Source organism: Tachyglossus aculeatus, chromosome 13 (genome assembly GCF_015852505.1).
Source record: "Tachyglossus aculeatus isolate mTacAcu1 chromosome 13, mTacAcu1.pri, whole genome shotgun sequence".
Taxonomy (NCBI): domain Eukaryota; kingdom Metazoa; phylum Chordata; class Mammalia; order Monotremata; family Tachyglossidae; genus Tachyglossus; species Tachyglossus aculeatus.
In genome coordinates this window covers 6,065,458-6,084,178 of record NC_052078.1, presented here as the reverse complement: position 1 = coordinate 6,084,178, position 18,721 = coordinate 6,065,458, and positions in this window count along the sequence as shown.

The window sequence follows — 18,721 nt, the reverse complement described above, 5'->3', positions numbered from 1 at the left end:
CCAAGAAAACTCTATGGATACCCTACCAGAACGATTGCACATGGAAGTGGGGCATTCTGAGAGACATGCGTCCATGGAGTCGCTACAGGTCGGAAACGACTTGACAGCACAAGACAAAACAGGCAAGGCGATTGCTAATACACTGTAAGAACAAACAGTACTCACTTATAAATGTATGTAAATCGGAGTAGTTTATAGGTTATTGTGACTTCTGTACTTTTCCAATTTTCCTTAGCCTGCTTCGTGAGTAGCAAATGCTTAGACCACTGCTTTCTCTATCTGATTCTGGTCCTTTATAGGTCTTTTAGGCAGAACAGTCATTGGCTATGCATCTCTGTGGAGTATGTACTTTATATGTGAACAGATATAATTTGGCTAAACCACGCAAATTTATTTCAACACAATTATCTTCTTGTTTAGGATAATAAGAGTCTAATCTCTCACCACGAATCAATCAACAGTATTTACTGAACGTTTACTGTGTGTGGAGCATTGAACTAACTGCTTGGGAGAGTACAATATAGCAGATTTAATAATAATAGTGGTATTTGTTAAGCACTTACTATGTGTCAAGCACTGTTCTAAGCGCTGGGGTAGATACAAGATAATCAGGTTGGACACAGTCCCTGTCCCACACAGGGCTCCTAGTCTTCATCCCCATTTTACAGATGAGGGAACTGAAGTGCAGAGAAGTGAAGTGACTTGTCCAAGGACATTCAGAAGACAAGTGGCAAAACCGGGATTAGAACTCAGGCCCTTCTGACTCCCAGACCTGTGCTCTATCCACTAAGCCACACGACAGAATAGTTGGTAGTCACATTCTCTGCCCACAGTGAGCTTAGAGTCTAGAGGGGGAAGGGCAAGAGAGAGTAGACCACAGTATTTTCATGAACAAACTGTGCAGGTATGCAAGAGATTCCCAATGACACACATCCATGTGGACAGACTGGCCATCAGCACCATCGTCTTCGAGCTAAAAGACTACTATCTTGCCACTGATTTTGGAGAACAAATTTCAAGTCTTGGTTGGTCTCAAAAAATTAGAAGAAGCCATGCTGGGGTTGGGCCACAAGTAGAGTCAAGTTAATTCTGCAGGTGTAAATGGGGAGAAGTAATAATAATAATAATCATGATGGTATTTCTTTAGCATTTACTATATAATAATAATAATGGCATTTGTTAAGCACTTACTATGTGCAAGGCACTGTATTAAAAGCTGGGGTGGATACAAGCAAATCAAGTTGGACACATGTGGGGCTCATAGTCTCAATCCCCATTTTACAGATGAGGTAACAGGCACAGAGAAGTGAAGTGCTTGCCCATGGTCACACAGCAGACAAGTGGCACAGCCTGAATTAGAACCCATGGCTTTCTGACTCCCAGGACCACACTCTTTCTACTAGGCTACACTGCTTCCCAAGAACTATCGGTGCAGACTGCTGGAGGGTTCCTGTAACTCCATCCCACTCCAATGATCCTGCTCACAGTTACAAAGGAACTAATCCTACGATGAGCTTAGATGCACAACCCACTTCCGTAGGGAAACTGCTCTCCTGGGGAATATGAAATCACTTTTTCCTCAAGGCCCACAGCAGAGTTCACTCAAGTACTGTTTCACTTCACATGAATGATAAATTTGGTGGGGCTAAGCTCTCTTTTAACCATAAAATTTCCCCAATTCTGAGAGAGTAACTAAAAGCCTGTCTTCCAAGGCAGATATGTATCTGCACCCACAGAATGGACTATAAGCCCCAATAAGGAAAGGCCACATTTTTAAAATTGCTTTTTATAACAATGCACACATGGCTCTTCAGTAATGTTTTCATGTTGATGATGCTAATTCACTGACCAACTTTGTGTGGGGCAAAGGACATTGCTTGAAAGGAGTTATCATGGGGAATTTCCATTTTTGACCCAAATACATATGAGGGAGACAGCAGATGACTGAGATTCAGGCTGAGCAGATGAGGGCAATGTTTCCATCACGCAACATACAATCCCCTATTGGATGGCTGAGTCACAGCTGATCTCCTGGGTAAGACCTGTGGGAAACTCTCTAGTAATGATAATAATGATGACGGTATTTGTAGAGTGCTTACTATGTGTGAAGCACTGTTCTAAGCGTGGTGGGAATAAAAGGTGATCAGGTTGTCCCATGTGGGGCTCACAGTCTTCATCCCCATTTTACAGATGAGGGAACTGAGGCACAGAGAAGTGAAGTGACTTACCCAAAGTCACACAGCTGACAAGTGGTGAGGCCGGGATTAGAACCCATGACCTCATCCCCATCCCCCCGCCTTACCTCCTTCCCCTCCCCACAGCACCTGTATATATGTATGTACATATTTATTACTCTATTTTACTTGTACACATTTATTCTATTTATTTTATTTGGTTTATATGTTTTGTTTTGTTGTCTGTCTCCCCCTTCAAGACTGTGAGCCTGCTGTTTGGTAGGGACCGTCTCTATATGTTGCCAACTTGTACTTCCCAAGCGCTTAGTACAGTGCTCTGCACACAATAAGCGCTCAATAAATATGATTGAATGAATGAATGAATGACCTCTGGCTCCCAAGCCCGGGTTCTTTCCACTGAGCCATGCTGCTTCTCTGGTGAGAGAATTGCAAGGAAGGTAAAGGGAAAAATGACAGAACCCAGCAACCAAAGGGGCTGGTTTGTCTACATTTCCCAGGGGCCACTGTGAACTCCCGGCAGGAGAATGCCTTCTTTGGCAGGGGTGGGAAGCTGGATAACTGAACCCACCCATGGGGCAGAGCTAAGTTTTGATCAAGGATTATCCACTTTCTTCTCTGCTAGCTGCCCCTCTGCTCTGCCCGCTTGTTGCTCTCTGACAAGCTCCTGCAGCCTTGGATGCTGCCGGATGAAGATTTCCATGTGGTGGAATTTTCCTTTTCCCTGTTTAACCAGTAACTGGAGTAAAATAGATCAGGGACAGAAGAATTCACTTTGGGGATTTGTGAATCCACCCTTTTCCCAAACAAAACCATGTGGGACTGAGACTATGTCTCACGTAATTATCTTGCATCTATCCTAGTATCTAGTACAGTGCCTGGCACATAGTAAGTGCTTGACAAATGCTACAGATTATTTTTAGTAATTATTAAGGGCTTTAACCAGATCATAAGTGGAGAAACTTGTAATCATTCACTGAGTGGACAGATTTAAATCTCAGTTGGTGAGTTTCCTTTTACATTCTCTTCAGTTGTAGCTGATTAAAATATTATTTGTTAGTGTGTTGAGTCCCATAACTCTGAAAGGATTTACAGAGTTTTCCTACTAGACCTTGGAAAAACTCCATACCTCCCCTATTCCTTTTGAATGTCCAAGGTAAGCTCTTCCCCGAGACCCTTAACAACCACGTCCAATTCTGCCCCAAGAAACCTAATATCAGGATGCTTTTGTGGTGGACAGCCCTATCCACTCACAACTGCCCCTGAAGATCCTAGAGTCCAGGCAGGATGACAATGGAATGAGGATTCATTCAATCGTATTTATTGAGTGCTTACTGTGTGCAAAGCACTGTACTAAGCGCTTGGGAGAGTATGGGGATACAAACTGCAATTCCTACCAGCATGGCCTAACTAGGATGGCCATTTGCCTGGTTTTATACAGTTACTGTGTCCTCTGTGCAGTTCTATAGATATGACAGGGGACACCTTTGTGTTTGGTGTTTTTATTTAAAACCGTCACCTTCCTTCCACCTTGGCACCAGCCAGCAAATTTGGTGGCTTGGAAGTCACACCAGTGTTCAGAGGGACTTTGTTTTTATAATACTTAATGCCTACCATGTACCAGGAACACTACTAAGTGCTGGGGTGGATTCAAGATAACCAAGTTGGACAGAACCCATGTCCCACATAGGGCTCACAATCTTGATCCCCATTTTACAGATGAGGAACTGAAGCTCAGAGAAGTTGAGTGACTTGCCCAGGGTCACACAGCAGACAAGTGGCAGAGTTGGGATTAGAACCCAGGTCCTTAGACTCCCAGGTCCATTATCTTTCCACTAGGCCACACTGCTTCTCACATCTGGAAGGAGAATGCAATGACTCTGGAGCAAAGGGCTTCTAGACCGTAAGTTTGCTGTAGGCTGGGGACATGACTACCAACTCAATTGTACTGTACTCTCTAAGTGCTTAGTTCAGTGCTCTGCACACAGTAAGTGCTCAGTAAATACCATTGATTGAGGGACAAGGAGTGTTAGGGTTCCACCCACTTGAACACCCTAGGTTCAGTTGGATTTAAGCAAAATGTTTGGGATGATATCTTTTTATATTACGTATGACGTATAGGCACTGAAAGCTTCCAGGGGCCCATTTTCTCTAAGTGTGGTCACTGGCTACTGTTGCTCATTGTAGATGCCATTAATCAGGTAAGCACCTTTATCAATCAATAGGCATGTCCCTCACACAGAATCCAGGTCAGTAAGCCTTCTTTGGGCCACTTCAACCTTGTGGATTATGGCTTTCTTGCTGACTTGCAACTAAAAAAAAAATATTGGCAGCAACTCCCCCTTTCAATCAGTTAAAAATGGGGCTCTTAATACCTTGTTTAATGCTCGTGTCCTTTAGGAACACGTGGTTTCTGCCTTTTGTTGCCAAATGGCTTCTGGTTTTTTCTTGGATAGACTTTTCCAGTGAGTGTTGGGCAGGTTCTTACAGTCCCCTCAGAGGCCAGGGTCTCTGTCCATTCAACATTCATCTTACTTTAAAACTTACTTTACCCCTCGCCACGTTTAGCCACCTGGGCTATGCTTTCTTTCACTTTTGTATTTGCATTTGATAATTGAAAGAAGATATGTCAGTTTCTTTGTAGTTTTCTGTTTGAGGAATGTGCCGTTTGAAACTTTCAAAGATATGCAGCAAATTGTAGCCGTGGATTTCTCCCCTAATATCTGCAGATTAGAGCCAAAACACATATTTCTCTCAGGAGTTTTTTTAAATTGTTTTGTCAAGTCATTTTAGATTCTCTTACATTTTACCTGAGATTCCGCTGATACACAAACCATTTCAAACATAATGCTGGTTTGTTTGATCAAATTGATACTTATGGATGGCAGACTCGTTTATAAAAAAACCCCACAAAACCTCAAAATATCCCAAGGATTATACCAATCACATAGTACTACTAACACCCTCTGAAAATAAATGCCTATGAGATTTCCAGTGCCAGCTGGAGGCCTCTATCCATCAGTGGAAGGATTGAGGCAAGACAGACCTACGATTTATCTTCATCCGCTGCAAAAAGAACCGCTTTACTGGATATATATGGTTCCTGCTCTCCTCAAGCCAACACACCCACATGCCCATCTAAAGCAGTCAATAAACAACCCACTGGAAGGGAACAATGACATGAGGAACTTTAGGAGGATCTCTCAAGAGAGAGGGTAGAGAAGAGCTGATTTTGTTTTTTAACCATATTAGTTAAGGATTGACTATGTGCTAGGCACTGTACTAAGTTCTAGGGTGGATACAAGATAATCATGATGGGCACAGTCTATGTTCCTCAAGGGGCTTACAATCTTAATCCCCATTTTACAGATGAGGTTATTGAGGCACAGAGAAGTTAAGTGACCTCCCCAAGGTCACACAGCAGACAAGTGGCAGAGCAGGGATTAGAGCCCAGGTCTTTCTGACTCCCAAGTCTGGGTTCTATTCACTTGGCCATGCTGCTTCCCTTAAAATACAAGTACAGTTGGAAGGAGCAGCAACTGACAGGAGAGTGCAAGAGAATCCCCCTTCCAGCCCACCAGCACTTATGCAAAATCCATAATTTATATTAATATCTGTCTCCCCTTCTAGGCTGTAAGATTGTTGTGGGCAGGGAACACGTCTATCAACTCTGTTATACTGTACTCTCCCCCAAGCAATTAGTACAGTGCTCTGCACACAGTAAGTGCTTAGTAAATACAACTGATTGACAATCACTGATTTGGGAAAAAGAAAACTGCAACCCTACTTAATAGTTTAATATCCCCCCTCCGCCCCCCCCCGACTGCCAATTCAAAATCATGAACTCTATATTTGGCCTCTAGTGGGTATTTATTTACAGATTGGCTGATTGATTATTGATTGACATAACACCACTTCAGTGTTGCATAACTTACATAATGTACATCTATCACTTCTTGGTTGGTAGAAACACATCCAATGTCTGTGAATGCAGTCTGAGGCCACCCTAGTTCTAGACTGTCTTCGATGGAAAGTGCTGTTTTTCAATGTGACTCAAATATTAAAGACATATTTAAATGTTTAAAGAGTACCTTTTATAATGCAGTCAGATCTATAACACAGAAGTCACCTTCTTGATGCAACACACAATTAAGAAAACTAGGAATTCGTCACACGCAAATCCCGCCTGTTTCTCCCGACATCACCTTCTATCAGACAGATGTGTGTTGTCAGGAGAGTGTTCCCTAATTCCCCAACAATTTTTTACCACAATGCACAGTGAAAATACAAAAAGGGAAGTAGAGGAAGGAGCGCTGACGTTTTAGAGCTTAGAACCATCAGAACAACCACAACAGCACAGTCACCTGAGGGGAGAATCTGGATACAGAGGGCACAGGGGCACAGATTGGTGCAGGAACATTAGCACTATCAGGGAGAGGGGAACTGAAAGAGCAAGGATAGGCGGGTGCACATTAGGTATTTCTACTAGTAAATTGTCTGCCAGCACAACTGCACAACTTTGTGTGTAGAGAAGAAATGGGCTTCAACTTGGATACTGACCTCTCAAAACCCTCGGCTAGTTTTTAAACATCTGTGAAGTCAAATCTCCCGGATAAAAGTCAAAGGGTAAGCCTGATTCTCCCCTGTCACCCCCACTTGCCCAAAAGGAGGGGAATGGATTTTCCTATCTTGCATAGTTATAGGGTGGGGATGGGGAATGTGGCGGGGAAGAAGTTTCCCTGCTGCAGTGTTGTTCTCAATTCCACATTTCTGGTCCTACTTGACCTCCTTTAGGTTGTGCCTGGGGGATGAGGGGGGGAGAAAATGGGGGAAGTCACAGATTCATCCTCCCTCCCATGAGCCATTTTTTTATGTGAAAAGGGAGGGGAGGAGCTAAGTTTTTTTTTCCTAAGTTCCAGGGAAGAATCTACATAACAAGGGGATCAAGTCATGACCTGGTTTCTCAATCAGTCACATTTACTGAGTGCTTACTGTGTGCAGAGCACTGTACTAAGCACTTGGGAGAGAATATAACAATCTAACAGAGTTGGGTAGACACATTCCCTGCCTAACGTGTGGAGCCACCACCAGAGGCAGAATAATGGGGCTGGCCAGACAACAGGCCCAATGCAGGATTTGAACTCCTCATGTTCTTAGACTCAAAATCACAAAGTAGCCCAAATCCACAGACCCACCCAACGAATCAGTTCTATAAACTCAGGTGAAATCCACTGACAGTTTCTAACTCTGAAGAATCTGTCATGTTTCCCAGTCCTTAAGTCCCAGTTTGACTTTCCTAATTCCCAAGGGGGGGGATCATGAATATGTGTTAATAGATTCCCTGCGGGAGACCTCGGGGCTGGACTTTGGCTGATGTGCCAGAGGCTAAAGGTCTGTGAATAGATGTTCTCATGTTGTTAATTGACTTGGCAGAGGAAAGAGGGTTATGGCCTCATTACTATGAATGGCTGCTTGTGTCACCATCATTACCATTTCCGGATTTATATCTGGACGACTCCTGTTGCTTTTTAGCTTTTATTGATTCATTCCTATTTTCCATAATTGGTTGACTTTTTTTTTTTAAAACACCTCACATTGATGAACTTTGGAGGAGTCTCATTTTATCCTGTCCAGCAGTGATCTAGAACAAGTTACCAACCATTGTTTGACCAAAGTACATGACTTCAGGATGGAGGTCTGTACTGATTCCATGACCAAGACAATTCTACTTACTTGCTTTTCCCCAAGAAAGCAGAAACCTTCCCCCCCAACATACACCCACACCCTTACTACACTACTTTGACTACCATGCTCCAAAATGGCTAAATGTTGAGGGCTAAATGGTGTCTACTGTGGCCGAGCTCTGTGACCTTAAGAACTTCAAAGATGTAAAGATGGTGGCAGCCATATGACAAAGAAAATACTGGGTCATCATCTGATGTGCACCAAGTTTACAATGACTATACAACCACTGCATCTAAAAGCAGCTTCAAACAAGATCATTATACTAAGCACTTGGGAGATACAATATAGCAATATAACTGATAAAAATCCCTGTCCACAACAAGCTTACAGCAAGGATTTTGATAGACTGCAAAACGAAATGAGGTGACAACTACGTATCAAACTCCACAGCAGGTTTATAAGGTTGCTGTGGTGTCCATCTCCCATATGGTCATGAGACCTGAGAGTACAGCAGAATACATATAAGCACAAGCACATTGAAACACAGACCAATATTCGTAAGCAAATGCAGCTATTTGGACCCATACACAAATTCTAAGGGGAACACTGGTACTCTGGAAGCTTTGAGCAGAAAATTGAAGGAATTGAAGGAGAATGCTTTGGAGGAGAACAGAAAAGATATTTTAAGCAACAAGAACCTGGGCAGAGGCGAAGTGAATGGTTGGGGAGATAATGAGCAGATTTGTTGGCTGGAGCAAAGCCCATGAGTCAGGATGGAGTGGCAGAGGTAGACAGTGGCAATGGCAGGCGAGAGGAAAGACTCAGTGGAAAGATCTGAAGCTCCCGATCGTAAGTTTTAATTTAATTTGAGAGGCACTTAGGAGCCACTTTGAGGTTCTGAGATGGGGCATGATGCAACCTAGATGATACTTGAAGACAACAGACTCTTGATGCTGGTTGTGGTTCGATTCAAGGTGAGAGAGTCTGGGGCTGGCAAGTAGACTACTGGAGGAATTTAGGAATGGGATGATTGGACTGTGGCTTAGGGCTGTATTTGTGAGAAAACCAAAGATGGGACTCATTTTAGAAAGAATACAGAGGAAACACTGGCAGACATTTCTGGTGAACTGAAAGCAGGAAAGCAGGAAAGAAAGAGAAAAAGGTGCAGGAGCTGACTTCAACATTACAAACCTGGGAGACTGGGAAGATCATGGTATGTTGGCTGCTGCAGAGGAAGTTGGAAAGGAGGCAGGATTTAGACTGTAAGCTCCTTATGGGCATGGAACATGTCTACCGACTGTTCTACTATACTCTCCCAAGCACTTAGTACAGTGCTCTGCATACAGTAAGCACTCAGTAAATATTATTGATTGATTGATTAGGATTGGATAGGGAAAAAAATGTATTCAGGTTAGACACACTTAGAGGGCAGAATTAGCTGCCAAAAGCAGATGTCCTGCAAACTGAAAGGCATGACGAGAGAGGTGTTAGGCCAAAGCTGGATGTATGGACTGGAGAGTGACCTGTGGACAGGTGATTGCCACAAGATTTGCCTAAGGGCCTGCCTCTTCCCCTGGTTTCTACAGATACCAACTACTGTGGATGGAAGATCTGGCTTATTTCATTTGCCACACTTGGTCGATAATGCTAATGTAGACTGATCAATCTGTGTGAGGAGAAAGAAAGACTGTTCCTTTTAAAGTACTTGTTCCTACACAATGTCACCGCAGAGCGTGTACTGATCACAAAAAGATAGCTGTGTAATTCTGCAATCCAGTAGAGGGCAAGCTTAGTCTTTCTATTTTCAACATGTTTAGATTCTATGGAAAGACAGCCTTTACTCCTTTTTTATTATTATTTGGTAAGATAATAAGGCTCTGTGGCTTAAAAGCTACATCAGCATTAATCACACCCATCACTAAATCGCTTGTCAAGCATTTAGTTAAAAATTGTATTACAAAGGAAGTAAATTGACAGGGAACAATATGTTAAACAGAAATAAATTCTCATTTTCTTCCATTAGCTAGATACTGGGTTCGTTAATAATGGTACACTTATTTGCAGGGTGGTTCAGCACAGGCAACACGAGTGAGGCATGCTCTTCTCTGCCTTTTCGTCCCAAAAAAATAAATGTCTTGAGCAGTTCCCCAGGCTTCTCAGGCTTTAACCCAGGTTTGGAACAAGGACATACTGTGATAAACAGTACATAGGGGTGAATACTTCTGAGGAACATTTTCTTAATGGTATTTAATAAGTGTTTATGCCAAACATCCTACTAAAAGCTGGGATAAAGGCAAGATAATCAGATCAGACAAAGTCTCTGTCCCACACAGGTTCAAAATATAAGCAATTCTATTGCCTGAATCTGCGAAAAGGAGTTCGTCATTCTCTCTGTGCAGTTCCCAAAACTCTGACTGGGTTAATTCTCCTTCTGATCAGCAGGGGAAGATATCAGAATTAAATTTACATCACCTGCCCCTGCCACAGTTAGTAAATCAATCCATCCACCCATGGTATTTATTGAATGCTTACTGTGTGCAGGGCACTGTACGAAGTGCTTGGGAGAATACAACAAGAGTTGGTATACACAACCCTTGCCCACAAGATTACAGTCTAGTGGGGAAATTCTAGAGCAGCAGCAGCAAAACCCTCTCAACTCTAGAAAAGCACTGCAGCAATGAAAAGACACAAAACCCTCTAACCAGCCAGAATACTGATGACGGAGACGCCAGGCGAGAACAATGGATGGACCTGAGATTTCAGGACGGAGAACCAGTGCAGAGGAGGTGATTATGATGCTAGTGGCTGACGTGGGGCTACTTGCACCGTTTTACACCTGCTGGTCCTGTTCTTGGTGGGGTATGGAATGCAAGGAGCGAGGATGTAGATAGGGATGCAGCACATTGAATAGTGCAGGAGATTGGTTTTTTCTTTTACATGCTGGTTTAATTTGCGGCCCTAGTTCCTGCAGCAGAGTGCCCAAGCTGTGCCACAGTGCCATGACACCCAGACGGTAGCTGCAGTGGCCTTCTCTGCCCACACTAGCTGCTATTTTTCAGGATTTCTGCTGGGCCTGTCTACTCCATGGAATATCCTATGTGGTTCTTCAGTCAAAAGCCTTCACGTCCGAAAGCCTAACCTAATCTAATGGGACTACAACCCAAGTCTCCTGATTCCCAGAGCAATGCTCTTCCTGCTGTTCCATCAGCATTGACACAGAACCAGAATGAGTCAAAAGGCAGGCTTTCCAGCTACAAAAATAGGGAAAAATTGGCAAGATGGTGCCTTAGCTCTGGGACAAATCTAGTTCTAGGTTCTTAATTCGTGACTCGTACCTCTCTGGAGGTGAACGGGCGAGCAGTCAGCTTTCCTACCTCTCTTGCTCTATCTGAACTCATGTCTCCGAATCATTTTTGCTGCTTACGCTGCTCAGAGAAGCAGCATGGCTCAGTGGAAAGAGCCCGGGCTTTGGAGTCAGAAGTCATGGGTTCAAATCCCAGCTCCGCCACTGTGTGACTTTGGGCAAGTCACAACTTCTCTGGGCCTCAGTTCCCTCATCTGTAAAATGGGGTTAAGACTGAGCCCCTGGTGGGACAACCTGATCACCTTGTATCTCCCCAGCGCTTAGAACAGTGCTTTGCACATAGTAAGCGCTTAACAAATACCATCATTATTATTAATTCTCTTTTTAAGAATCACACAAATAAAAGCATCAAAAACCCAGGAAGGGTCCACACCTGAAAAACAAACACTTGAGATTCAGTGACATAGATATTCACTGACTCTTCTTGGAAACCCATTAATGTCTCACAACCACCTCTTGAGGAAGTTTTGTCTAATTACTCGATGGTATTTATTGTACGCTTACTGTGTGCAGTGTACTAAGCACTTGGGGCAGCCCAATACAACAGAGTTGGTAGATGTAATCCCAGATCACAGGAGTTTACTGTCTACAGGGGAAGGCAGACATAGTAATCCATCAAACAATGGTATTTATTGAGAACTTATGTGCAGAGCACTTTTCTGAACACTTGGGAGAGCACAGTGCAACAGAATTAGCAGACATATTCCGTGCCTATATTGAGCTTAGTAGATTAGGTAGCTAACTTAAATCCTTCCTGCAGTGATTTAAAGCCTCTTTTCACTCTGTTCTCAGTGGAAAGAGACACACCACCTGCTCACCATCACCAGCCTCTCGACTAGACATCCTAGAACAGCCACTCCAGCACCCTTTACATACTGGAGGACTTCGATTTCCCCTCAGCCTTCTTTTCTCAAGATAAAGTGAGCCCAATTCCATGTGGCTTTTTTCTCATTTGTTGGCTCATAACTAGAACATTTCTAAGTTCCTTTTTTATTATTAATATTATTATTATGGTATTTACTAGGTACTGTGTGACAAATACAGAGGCAGATATAGAGATGAAGTGACCTGACTAAGGTCACCCAACAAGCTAGCATTCATTCATTTAATCATATTTATTGAGCGCTTACTGTGTGCAAAGCACTGTACTAAGTGCTTGGAAAGTACAAGTTGGCAAACATACAGAGACGATCCCTACCCAACAACGGGCTCACAGTCTAGAAGGAGGAGAAAGACAACAAAACAAAACGTGGACAGGTGTCAAGTCGTCAGAACAAATAGAATTAAAGCTAAATGCACAACATAGCAAAATAAATAGCAGTGTAGCTAGGATGACAACCTGTGCCTCCTGATTTTCTGAAGTGAATTTTGGTGGTGCAAGAAAGGGAATCAAAATTGACGGCCAGATAATGGGGGTAGAAAAGTCTAGAAGCAGCTCCCTCAAGGATAAATCCACCCAAGGTATCCTTAAACAAGGCGGAGGGGGGAGGAGGGAGATGGAAGAGAAAGGGGGAAAGAGGAGGAGAGAGAAAGAGAGAGAAGAAGAAGGAGAGAGAAGGAGAGAGAAGGAGGAAGGGAGAAATCGGCCTCTTAGCAACTGAACACTTTTGGTCCCTACCCCTACAGAAATGGGTACAGCCATAGTGTATTCAAACGAGACCAGGTCAGCGCCAGGAGCGGTACATGTGCAGCAAGTCAGCATCCACCTGGAAATGAGCAGAGCCTTTTCATGTCCCAGGGGAGGAAGGACAGGGTATTAATGACTGCCTTGGGATCATCCCCTCCAGCAGGCACAAAGTATTGCTGCTATGCCCAAGGGGAAAGAAAGAAGAGATTCCATTATAACCTATTCCCCTCCCCTAATCGACCATGCTTGCCAACCTGTCTTCAAAGGGAATAGATCAGAGTGTAATTAATGCTAACTTAAGAGAGATGGTAGAGTCTCTTCCCGATTCTTTCAATTCCCTCGTTACAGTCGCCATATTACTCGATACGGTCAACCCCACAGTACTCGAACAATGAAAGACTCCAGATTCCAGGAAGGAGGGGGAGGACAGGGGAGTGTGTAGAGCAGCTTTCTGTTTCCAAGCAGGGTCTGGTGTCCTTCAAAGGCACAAGATTGAAATTCACCCACAAATTAACAATAGATATTAGAAACGACTGTGGTGGTGTAATAAGAAAGGTTTGAAATGATCATGCTCTTGGTATGAAGATTAATCACTACAAATGTGCAAAATCAGCTTTCAACAGATTTAAGAATTGAGGAAAATAGAGGACTAAATGGGAGCATTATCATTATTCCAGGAATTATAAAAATCAGTAAGGTTTGAGTTTAATTTATTGATTTAAAACTCCCCATTGATAGAACTACTGGAGCCTGCAGGATTTCTTTCCACTTGGAAGTACATTTTAATACAAATTCATTCATTCAATTGAATTTATTGAGCACTTGCTGTGTGCAGAGCACTGTACTAAGCACTTGGGAAGTACAAGTCGGCAATGTATAGAGATGGTCCCTACCCAGCAACAGGCTCTCTGTCTAGATAATAGGGTCAGGTAGGTAAAGGTGCCAAAAGCTGGATGCAACCTGATTTTCCCATGGAACTACTTCCCCAAGCTATCTTTGAAGCTGGATGCACACCCATTCCAAAACCTGGGAGAAACAAGTTCTTAGAAAAGGCCAACCTCAACATGCCCTGCTTCGGTTTCTGATCAGCTGACTACAGTAATCCCTTCATGGAGGCAATACAGCAAGGCTATTTACCTCTCCCATTACTTGTAACCTCCCTGTGGGCAGGAAAAGTGTTACTGTTGGATTCTGAGTTTTTCAAATGCCTAGAACAGTGCACCTCACCAAGAGGGTGTTCAATAATTGCCACTACTGATACTCTTCTTGGACATCCCCTACCCAAAATATCTTCGGGAAGAAAAATTAAATATTGGAAATCTGTTCTCACAAAGCCAGCTTTAGGGGATTAAAAATGTCAGATCAGGCAAGACCCAGAAGATGGGGTGTGTATAAAGGGGGAAAGAGCATGTTGTCTCACCATCCAAATTCCACCTTCTCTTTGTAGTGACTGGGGCTTGGCAGGGAGGGACAGGTGGTCCAAAGTAGCCCCAGAAGGAAAGATTTACCAGTGCCCTTGCTAAGGTCTCTCCCTTACTCCTGCTCCTCCAACAGCCCTTCCCTGACTAAGCCCTCATTTCCTCTTCTCCCATTGGCACTTGGATTTGCTCCCTTTAGTCACTTCTCCCTCAGCCCCACAGCACTTATGTCCACATCCATTGTTTACTTATTCCTTATTGTCTGCTACCCTTCTAAGCTAGCTGTAGGCAGGGAACGTGTCTGTTTATTGTTATATGGTAATCTCTCAGGTGCTTAGTACAGTTCTCTGCAAACAGAAAAAGTGCTCAATAAATACAGTTGAATGAATGGAGGTTCCTAAGTCCTAATAGTCTTAGGTAGTGACCTCCTAGGAAATTAGCCATTTTATTCTGAAGGGAAAATTTGACCCCATGAATACACCTGATACCCAGTTTTCAATTTTCTCTAAATAAGTCATACACCCGCAAATGATAATCATTTTCTCATTTGTATTTATAATAAAAAAGTAGCCATCATTTCCATACAGATATGCTTTTCAAGCCTGCCCTTTGCTAGACTAATTTGTTCTAGTTGCTAGCTGTGATTTTTGGTGGAACAGTAAAAATGATTTTCTTCTTACATGAGCATAAGAGAGAATCTGAACCTAGTACGATCTTCAGCAACGGCAATTCGGAGTTTATTCCTGACTGTGAGTTTGATGCACACATTGATTAACAGGTTAGAGGTAGCCTTCAGAAAGCTTTGCAAGAAGACCCTGCTTTTAACCTGAACTCTGACTGTTATTAATTTAATGCCCCTTCTAATACAGATATACTTAGACTGGAGTCTTTGTGGGAGATGCATGCTTAAGCGGACCCAAAAATCAATACAGTCAAATCTTTTTTGAAAGATAACTGGGTTTAACCAGAAAAACTAAATAGGACTAGGATGTGGCTGGGAGAAGAAGATGGGTCCCTGTGCCCAAAGTCCAGGCAGCCTGGCAGAAAGGCGGGCCCAGAGGTGTGTGAGAATGGCCACTGCCCCCACCCCCAGGGGAATCAGATGTCAATCATACATATACCTAGGGTAGTCAAGAGGCATGTTTCTGGAATCTGTACCGTGTCTTCTGTCCATGTTGCCCAGAGCCCATCCTGGCATTCTCAAGGTTAACTGCACTAACCAGAAACAGAGAAGCACAGTCCCTGGCCTTGCCTTTTACTAAGTTTTATGCAAATTGGCCACATTCCTGGTAAGTGAAGGGAATCAAATCCGCAGGAAACATGGGCAACTTCTTAGAAGCAAAACCCAAACATTACTCTCTTTCATATCTAATTTTTATTCTCAACCAGGAGAGAGTGCTTACTCTTGTCCTTACAATCTGTCCTCGTTTGCAATTGAACCTGAACTATAAACTCTACAGCGATCCTAAAGAATTCAAAAAATGCTTTAAAGAACCAAAATGTATCAGGTTGAAAGTGGGTATTCCCCAACTTTGGAGAGTCCGAGGACATTCTGAGTGTTTAACCAGCTGGGCTAATGAGGATCCAACATTACTCTCAGCTCCAAGACCCTAGTCAATTCATTTTTGAAAAATGCTTCTAAATTCGGATTTTCTGTATACTGTGAAGAATGATGACTCGACGAGTTATTTACTCTTTCTGCTATAATAAGACTCTAAAATTCAATCAGTGACAGTTGCAACGCTTCCTAATCCATTTCAAAGAATGCCTGGAGATTTTTTTTTAGTTGTTTCCTTAGCAGAGTGCTAGTCCAATCAGCCACAATAGAAAAAAAAAAAACCCAACATGCCAATCCATCTTCACTGATTTGGGGCCAAATATATCCAACAGAAAAAGAGAGGGAAGGTGGGCTCAAAGCCAATACTACATGTAGCAAGTTTAGTCAGTTGTTAGGCCAAGATGTTTTTTCCTGCCTTGCTTCAATTAGAGTTATGGCAATGCTGGGGAGAGTCTGGTGTCAAATACAGGTTCAAGTGGGCATTTAGTTCTCTTGCTGCCTAAGCTGGTTGACAGATGTTCCCGCTATGCATCCACAAGCTCCATCTCTGGCTTTCTGACAACGAAGCCTGCAATATGGCTGTTGAGATCCTCTTGCCCCCAAGGAGGAACAGGATGGTCTTTCCAAAGGTCTGAGGGTTTTAACCATGGATGACTGCAGATCCACCCTATTTTTCACATACTCTAACCCCTTCAGCCCATCTTCATCTACTTTCACTCAGTTTCACATGGTCCATCAAGAGCCACGGAAACCCCAGAAATCAATCAATTAATGGTATTTACTGAGCACTTACTGTGTGCAGAGCACTGGACTAAGCTCTTGAGAGAGTATAATACAACAGAATTGGTAGACACATATTCCCGAACCACAACAAGCTTAGAGTCTGGGGGGGTGAGTTTACAGTCTAGAAATCTGTGGTATTTAATTGAGTGCCTACTAAGTGCAGAGAACTTGGGAGAATACAATGCAATCAAGTTGGCAGAGAAAAATTCCTGCTCTCAAAGAGCGTTCAGCCCCGTGGGGGCCTCTGAAAGGGCTGATTTGAAAAAGCCAAGCTCTAGTTTGAGCCCCACTTGTACTGGTGGAAGAGGATAGGATATACAAATCTTCCACATCTTCCTTGCTGCTTCACAATGTAAGCTGGATTTTGAGTGGAAGATGTCCTTTACAGTAGAAAGGTGCCCTTTCCACTGCATAGGTGGACTCGGTGTCCTACATCCTTGGAAATGCTACAAAAAATAGAAATGGTGTGGTTGCCCCTTATTGCTAATTGCTGGACAAATTCCAACAAAGAACCATCTGGAGCAGGAAATAATCATAAATACCTAGTCATTTTCTAATGGCTGCTTTGTATGTCCAAATGCACACTTGGGTTCATCTTAAATGTGAAAAAAAAAATAAAAGCCTTAGCTTTTTCAGACCTATGGAAATGGTTCTGATTTCATATCCAGAGCTGGTATTTTTCAGTCTTTAACACCAAATTCCTCTTACAGAGAGGTAGTCTAAAAATTACAAGAAATGCTCCCTCAAGGCATGTTTTCCTGTGCTTTGGATACAATACGTAATAGGACATTAGAGAATGTTTTCCAAACAATGTGAGTCTATCCAAATAGAATGCAATACCGGGATACTGGGGAAAAAAAGGTGGTCTGCATACCTGTAGCAGGGGTCAATCTATCAATCAATCATATGTATTGAGCGCTTACTGTGTGCAGAGCACTGTACTAAGCGCTTGGGAAGTACAAGTTGGCAACATATAGAGACGGTCCCTACCCAACAACAGGCTCACAGTCTAGAAGGGGGAGACAGAGAACAAAACAAAACATATTAACAAAATAAAATAAATAGAATAGATATGTACAAGTAAAATAGAGTAATAAATGCATACAAACATATATACATATATACAGGTGCTGTGGGGAAGGGAAGGAGGAAAGGTGGGGGGGTGGAGGGGGGAGGAGGGCGAGAGGAAGGAAGGGGCTCAGGCTGGGAAGGCCTCCTGGAGGAGGTGAGCTCTCAAGTAGGGCCTTGAAGGAAGGAAGGGAGCTAGCTTGGCGGATGTGCGGAGGGAGGGCATTCCAGGCCAGGGGGATGACGTGGACCGGGAGTCAACGCGGGCCGGGAGTCGACGCTGGGACAGGTGAGAACGAGGCCCGGTGAGTAGATTAGCGGCAGAGGAGCGGAGGGTGCGGGCTGGGCTGTAGAAGGAGAGAAGGGAGGTGAGGTAGGAGGGGGCAAGGTGATGGACAGCCTTGAAGCCCACGGTGAGGAGTTTCTGCCTGATGTGTAGGTTGACTGGTAGCGACTGGAGATTTTTGAGGAGGGGAGTAACGTGCCCAGAGCGTTTCTGGACAAAGAAACCCATGGGTCAACTCACGTGTAGTATGGTACCAGTTTATCCTGATGTGCATTTCATCAATAAAATAATCTCACATTCTAGGAGAACTGAGTAAATTACTAGTATTTATTAAGAACTTAGTATGTTCAAAGTAATCTCCTAGGCACTGGGGTGAATACAGGGAAATCAGACTAAGAGAGGGTTCCTGCCCCAGGGACTCCCCATCTAAATAGAGGAGGACTACACTTACAAGAGAAGACTGAAAATATGTTAATATGAGGGATAAAAATAATGATGGAAATGAATGCTGGTCTGGGCATCAGGTGGACCCATGCATGAACCACTGGGCAAAGTGAAATAAGCTTAATATTAATCCAAGATGAAAAACCACCTCTTTACTAGGTCACGTTTGCTGAAACAAAGCCATTTTGGTTTGACACCGACCCAATATTAAAATATGGGTGGGTGGCATTAAGGGGCTGTTGCCTGAGAAAGATTCCTCTTTTCTTAAAGAGGCTGGAGAAACACTGGCTCCTTTT